This window comes from Meles meles, unplaced genomic scaffold (genome assembly GCF_922984935.1).
Source record: "Meles meles unplaced genomic scaffold, mMelMel3.1 paternal haplotype, whole genome shotgun sequence".
In the NCBI taxonomy this organism is placed as follows: Eukaryota; Metazoa; Chordata; class Mammalia; order Carnivora; family Mustelidae; genus Meles; species Meles meles.
Window position 1 is genome coordinate 2,822,501 of NW_025721520.1, and position 7,174 is coordinate 2,829,674.

Here is a 7,174-nt window from a genome sequence, read left to right on the forward strand (position 1 = left end):
CGCCTTCCGAGGCCCGAGGTCGGCCGCCGGGGCACACGGGGTCCCACCGCCCAAGGCCTCCAGCACAAGGGCGGTCCCGTGGCACCCGAGGACACCGACCCGGCCCCCGGCAGGCAGGCCCCCGCCACATCGCAGGGCTCGGGGCCCCCCCAGCCACCACGGCCAGAGTCACGACCGACCCCCAACAGGGCGTCCTCCCGCGCGCACGACCACACCCCTCCGTGCCCACGCCCGACTGGACCCACGCGGGCCTCTCCTCCTCACAACGGGCCGAGAGCCCTTCGCCCGGGGATGCCCCCCCCCCCGCCCAAGGCCGCTAGAGGCCCGGGGAGGGGGGACAACACCCAACAGCGGCGAGGCCGGTTTCGGTCCCGAGGGAATGGATCGAGAGCACAGCGCGCCTTCAAAGCCGTCCAGGCGAGCCGGGGACAAGGTAGGGGGGAAAGGTCGGCGGCGACGGGGAGGGGGCGCACAGCGGGCGACGGCCGGCAGCGCGTGGGGAGCGGTTCCGGGGGGGGGGAAGGGCGCACCAACGAAGGCGCGAGCCGGGCCGCCAGGTAAACGTGCACGGGATCCCACCGCCACCAGCACGAGAGCGGTCCCGCGACGCCCGGGGACGCCGGCCGGCCTCAGCACCCTTGGCGCACCTTCCCCCGCCAAGAACCGGGCCCCAACGCGACCCCCGCCGCGCGGGGGCCCGTCTGAACCTCCATCCGTCCGTCTGCTCCATCCCGGAGCCACGACCCGGGGGAAGCGCCCCCAGGCGAGAGCGGCCCGACCCGTGCCCGCACGTCACCCCCGGCGGCGACTCGGCACGGGAGCGGGCGGCAGACAGCCGCTCGCACGGCGCAGAGCAAGGAGACGCACGCCGCGGGGGAGCGGCCGCGCGCAGCGCACGCTCTCGCACTCGCACGCACGCGGGAGCCCCACGCGCCAGACGCCGGCCAGGCCCGGCGGGATCCTCCCCCGACTCGGAGGGGGGAGGCGCAGGCCGCGGTAGGCAAGAGAGCGACGCTCGGCCCCACCGCGGGGCCGGCAGACCCCTCGCGGAGAGGGGGCTCTGCCCAACACGCGACGGTAGTCACCCCGCATCGGTGGCCACGACGCGCAGAGGAGGGGCGGCGGCTGGGGGTTCCGGTACCCCAAGGCACCCTCTCGGATCGCTAGAGAAGGCTTTCTCACCGAGGGCGCATCGCCCCCACCCATTCGTCCCCCTGACCGGGCTCCGCCCAAGGAAACGCCGTCCCAAAGGCCTCCAGGGCCTGGGAGGGGGCGGGGGTGGGTCTGCGGCAAGGGACAGGCCCAGGACAATCCTGAGCACCCGCGGCCAGAGCCCCACGAGGGGACCGCCTTTGCCTCTTCTACGCACGCCATGCTCCCATCCCCGCCCGGAAGGGACCTCAGGCCTCCACACCGAGGCCACGAGAGGAGCGGAGACGGGCACGGCATGCCGGGCAAAGAGAAGCAGCAGCCCTCGGCTGGCCAGGCGCCGCAGCGCTGGCTCGGCCCGGCGCGGTCACTCACACGCCCCACCAAGTCCTGTCCACACACACCGCCCTGGCACGACGCGCACCAGAGGACGACGAGGTGCCCGCACCCCCACAGAGGGGGGCGGGTGGGCCTCCCTTACCGACTTCCACCACCCGCTCTCCGGACACACCACCGACAGCGGCAGCCCGAGGGGGTCGCTGGGAACGGGAAACGACGCCACCGCTCGGCCTCAGGCACCTGAGACAACCTGGAGCGCTCCAGGGGCACCACAGAGGGCCAGGCGCCACGCGCTCAGCACGCCCGGGCGGTGAGCAGCGCGGCCTCGGGATGGCCCTCCCCGACACAGGGAGGGCGGCTCACCCCGCGTGAAGGAGCCGAGAGCGGCAAGCGAGAGTGTCCGCTGCGTCAGCTGGACCCCACACCCACGGGCGCCCTGAGGCGAGAACCGTGGGAAAGCAGAGTCGGGCCGGAGCCCACAAACCCCCCCGCACCCTCCCCTCAACACCCCCCCACGGCAGCGGGTGGCAGAGGAGGAGGAGGAGCGAGGGGCCCACGGGCAGAACGAGAAGAGCGGTCCCATTCGCCATGAATGTCCGTCCCTCGTCTGACGCGGCTTAGACCCGGCCCGGGAGAACGCGACATCACCACATCGATCAGCGAAAACGTGCCCAAGGAGGAACCCAAGGGGGGAAACGCCTGGCGACGACAACCGACCAGAGGGACCTGCTTTCAGCCTCGCCGGCACCCCTCGAGCCCAGGGCAAGAGCAGCCGGGCAACCCAAGGAGAACGCCTGACACGTGGCACGGAGCCTTGCGGAACGGAGCGGGGGTTACCACGGCCGCAGCCGGGCGCCCACAGCGTGGAGTGAACGGGATAAAGGACCCACGCCACTTGCCCACGCCGCCCTCGGGTGCTGGAGACCAGAGGTGGCACCACAGCCCGGGACCAGCTGGGGGCACGAGAGCCGGCGCACAGGCCCACGCGGACGGCTCCAACGAGCGAGGGCCGAGCCGGATTTGGCACCACGGCCAAGCCCAGAGCCCCGCACGCACCCAGAGGCCCACATCGCTAAGGCGAGTCACTCAAACAGCGTGTCAGCACCTACCTGGCAACAAAACCTGCTCCTTTCCGGGGACAAAATAGCTACGCCATCTGGCGGGGCCTAGCCACGGGTCACCGGGACCTCGTGGGACCGTGGCCTGGCCACTGGCCCCAAACACTGCTCCATTACCCTGCAAAGAGCGGGGGGGGGGGGGCGCCCCACGGAACCCCCAGGGCCATCTGGTCGACCCCCTGGAGCGTGGGGGAGCGGGCAGCCGGGACCGACCACGGACTCGAGGGAGGTGGAGCCGCCCGGGCCTGGCCGGGTAGCTCCTCCCCTGGTCCGCCTGTCGTCCCCAAGTCGGGACTTAGAAAAAAAATCAAGTTCTGCGGAGGGACCCGCCGGCCCTCAAAAAAAATCAAGTTCTGCGGAGGGGACCCGCCGGCCCTCAAAAAAAAAAATCAAGTTCTGCGGAGGGACCCGCCGGCCCTCAAAAAAAAATCAAGTTCTGCGGAGGGACCCGCCGGCCCTCAAAAAAAATCAAGTTCTGCGGAGGGACCCGCCGGCCCTCAAAAAAAAAAAAATCAAGTTCTGCGGAGGGGACCTGCCGGCCCTCAAAAAAAAAATCAAGTTCTGCGGAGGGGACCTGCCGGCCCTCAAAAAAAAATCAAGTTCTGCGGAGGGACCTGCCGGCCCTCAAAAAAAAAATCAAGTTCTGCGGAGGGGACCTGCCGGCCCTCAAAAAAAAATCAAGTTCTGCGGAGGGACCCGCCAGCCCTCAAAAAAAATCAAGTTCTGCGGAGGGACCTGCCGGCCCTCAAAAAAAAAATCAAGTTCTGCGGAGGGGACCTGCCGGCCCTCAAAAAAAAATCAAGTTCTGCGGAGGGACCCGCCGGCCCTCAAAAAAAATCAAGTTCTGCGGAGGGACCCGCCGGCCCTCAAAAAAAAAAAAATCAAGTTCTGCGGAGGGGACCTGCCGGCCCTCAAAAAAAAAATCAAGTTCTGCGGAGGGGACCTGCCGGCCCTCAAAAAAAAATCAAGTTCTGCGGAGGGACCTGCCGGCCCTCAAAAAAAAAATCAAGTTCTGCGGAGGGGACCTGCCGGCCCTCAAAAAAAAATCAAGTTCTGCGGAGGGACCCGCCAGCCCTCAAAAAAAATCAAGTTCTGCGGAGGGACCTGCCGGCCCTCAAAAAAAAAATCAAGTTCTGCGGAGGGGACCTGCCGGCCCTCAAAAAAAAATCAAGTTCTGCGGAGGGACCCGCCGGCCCTCAAAAAAAATCAAGTTCTGCGGAGGGACCTGCCGGCCCTCAAAAAAAAAATCAAGTTCTGCGGAGGGACCTGCCGGCCCTCAAAAAAAATCAAGTTCTGCGGAGGGACCTGCCGGCCCTCAAAAAAAAAATCAAGTTCTGCGGAGGGACCTGCCGGCCCTCAAAAAAAATCAAGTTCTGCGGAGGGGACCTGCCGGCCCTCAAAAAAAAAATCATCAAGTTCTGCGGAGGGACCTGCCGGCCCTCAAAAAAAAATCAAGTTCTGCGGAGGGACCTGCCGGCCCTCGCCTCCTTCTCCCTCTCCCTCTCCCTCGCGGCCCGTGCCTCCACTCGCCGCGTGGCGCCGCACGGCCGCCACGGCCCGGTCCGAGCCGGTCCGAGCCGGTCCGAGCCGGTCCGAGCGGTCGCCGGCTCCCGGGCTGGGACTGGGAGAGGGGGCGGACCCGCGGAGGCGCCCCCTGATGGCCCGACCTCCATGGACATCGCGGCCCGTGCCTCCCCTCGCGGCGTGGCGCCGCCCGCACGGCCGGCCCGGCCCGGTCCGAGCCGGTCCGAGCCGGTCCCCACCTTACGCAGCGGGCCTCGGAAAACTTGGTGAGAAAATCGGGGGCGACGACCAGGACCCCACGCGTGCCCGCGGACGGACCCCTCGCGCCATCCACCGGCTTCCCGGCGAGGCTCGGGCCGGTCCCCAACCGCCCGAGTGTGACACGGGACACAAGGGACACGTGGGACACGGAAGGCCCGATGAACGACCAGAGCCACAGGCCGAACGGCGTCCTCGCACCGCACGCACACACTGTCTCCCATTCCCACGCCGGCGGGCAGGCGGGCGGAGGAGGGGGCACCGGCGGGTGCTGGTCGACCCCTCCAGGAAGCCCCCAACACCCCTCCGCGAGAGCCAGGAGGAGGAGAAGGCGGCGACGGCGGGGGCGGCGCCGCTGCTCCCCCATATACCTGGGGTTTCAATCTCCCGCGAGCCGATCGCGCGCCGACGCCCCAGAGACCGCGGGGACGATCGCTCTAGTGTCGCCGGCCTCCCGGAACTCCAGCTTGGGGACCGCGGCCAAATGCCATCCCTTGCCGACATCGCCCACGTTCCGGCGGGGAGACGCTATATAAAAGCGGCCGCCAGGTGCCGCCAGACAACCGCCACGAAAGACACCGAGGCAGATCCGGAACGCAGGGCCAGTGACAGTCGCGAGGCCGGCCGCCAGGCCGCCCGATCCCCTCCCGGCCCACTTCGGAGGGGCGCGCGGCCCCGGGGCGTCAGCCTCGGCAGCTCACGGCAGGCACGGCGCGACTCCAGCTCGCCCAGGGGAGACTTGGGGAACGCGTCCGGGCCGCTGCCGCCGGAAGGGGGGGGCCCGATTCGCCACGGGGGACACACACACACACACACACACACACACACACACACACCACCCACCCACCCCACCCCACCCCCACCCCCGGCGGCCCGGCAGGCCTGGAGGCACCAGCTTCCCACTGTGGCATGTGAGCAAGCGGGCGCCCGGGCCTCCGGGAGGACTTAGACAAATGTCCCCGGGCAGGGACTGTAAAACCGAGACCCACGCGAGTACTCCTTTAATGTTGTTGTTGTTGTTGTTGTTGTTGTTGTTGTTGTTGTTGTTGTTGTTGAAGATTTTATTTATTTATTTGACAGACAGAGATCACGAGCAGGCAGAGAGACAGAGAGGAGGAAGTAGCCTCCCTGTCCAGCAGAGAGCCCGATGCGGGACTCGATCCCAAGACCCTGAGATCGTGACCTGAGCTGAAGGCAGAGGCTTCATCTACTGAGGCCCCCCCCCCCCCCAGGCATCCCACACGCGCGCACTCCTAAACCAACAACGGATGAACCGTTTTTTTCCTAGCATTTCAAGGGCAGGAGGTCTACTCTGAAGCCAACGATGACACCTCGGGAGGACGGAAAGGGGGTGACTGACACACACCCCCAGAAAGGTGCTCACTGAACCTGTCTCTGCCCGTACCACGATGATGTCTAAGGACAACAAACAGCTGTGGGGAACATCGGTGCCAAGGCAGGGTCGTGGCATCCGTGACCAAAAGCGGAATAAACCCCGGGGCGGGGGTGGGGGGCAGTGGAGGGGGGGTGGGACGGCAGGGAGGCGGCACGGAATGGGGAGGAAGAGAGTTAAAATAGGGGTGCCTGGGTGGCTCAGGGGGTGAAGCCTCTGCCTTCAGCTCAGGTCATGGTCTCAGGGTCCTGGGATCGAGCCCCACATCAGACTCTCTGCTCAGCGGGAAGCCTGCTTCCCCCTCTCTCTCTGTCTGTCTCTCTGCCTACTTGTGACCTCTCTCTGTCAAACAAATAAAATCTTGAAGAAAAAAAAAAAAAAAACAGGGAGGGAGAGAGAGAGAGAGAGAGAGAGAGAGAGAGTTAAAATAGCCATTCACTGAAGAAATCCAGTTCCGGAACAGCCGCGCGGTCCAACTCTAGGACACGGCGGCGGGGCGGGGCGGGGCGGGGCGGGGCGGGGAGGGGAGGGGCCGGTGCTTGAGAAGAGGTAAATATTGATGATGAACTAACTATCCCCTGATGTGTGGCGGGGGGGGGACAAGGCGTAGAACTTCCCCCGGCCTGTGAAGGAAAAAAAAACAAAAAACAAAAAACTTTATTCGTTGGTTCTTTTCTTTGTTTGCTGGATTTTCAAGTACACGTATCTCGGGGCGCCTGACTGGCTCCCTCTGAGGACCACACGACTGCGACTCTTGACCTGCGGGGGGGGGGGGGGGGGGTCCTGAGTTCCAGCACCACGCTGGATGGATGGGTGGAGAGATTACCTAAAAATATAAAACCTTGAAGACACACACACACACACACACACACACGCACGCACGCACGCGCGCGCGCAGCAGCAGCAGCAGCAGCAGCATTATCTATCCAAGATAAACACCCCTGGGCAGGAAGTGGGGTCAGAGGAAAACAGAAACAGCGGTGGCAGGGGGAGAGGACACTAGAGGGCAACAGAGCAGCAGCATCCTGTCTAGGTGCTCTGGCGCTTTTGTGCTTTACAAAAGCCCAGGAGGAACCTTTCAAAACCTTGGCCCTCCTATCCCCCAGCGGAGAGGGCAGAAGCTACTGTCCAGCAAGAATGCCTTTGATTAGAGGTAACTCTTCTCCCATGAAACTTCACCATTTGAACATGGGCTTTTTCATGGCTTCCTTTCCAAGCCTTTCTCTTTGCCGCCTTCTCACCTCCGTGAATCCCTGATCCCACTTTGCAACAATCCCTACCCATCTCACCCCCGCCGTGCCCCCCCCCCACACACACACCTCTCCCTCCCTCTCTCTCTCTCTCTCTCTCTCTCTCTCTCTCTCTCACACACACACACACACACACACACACA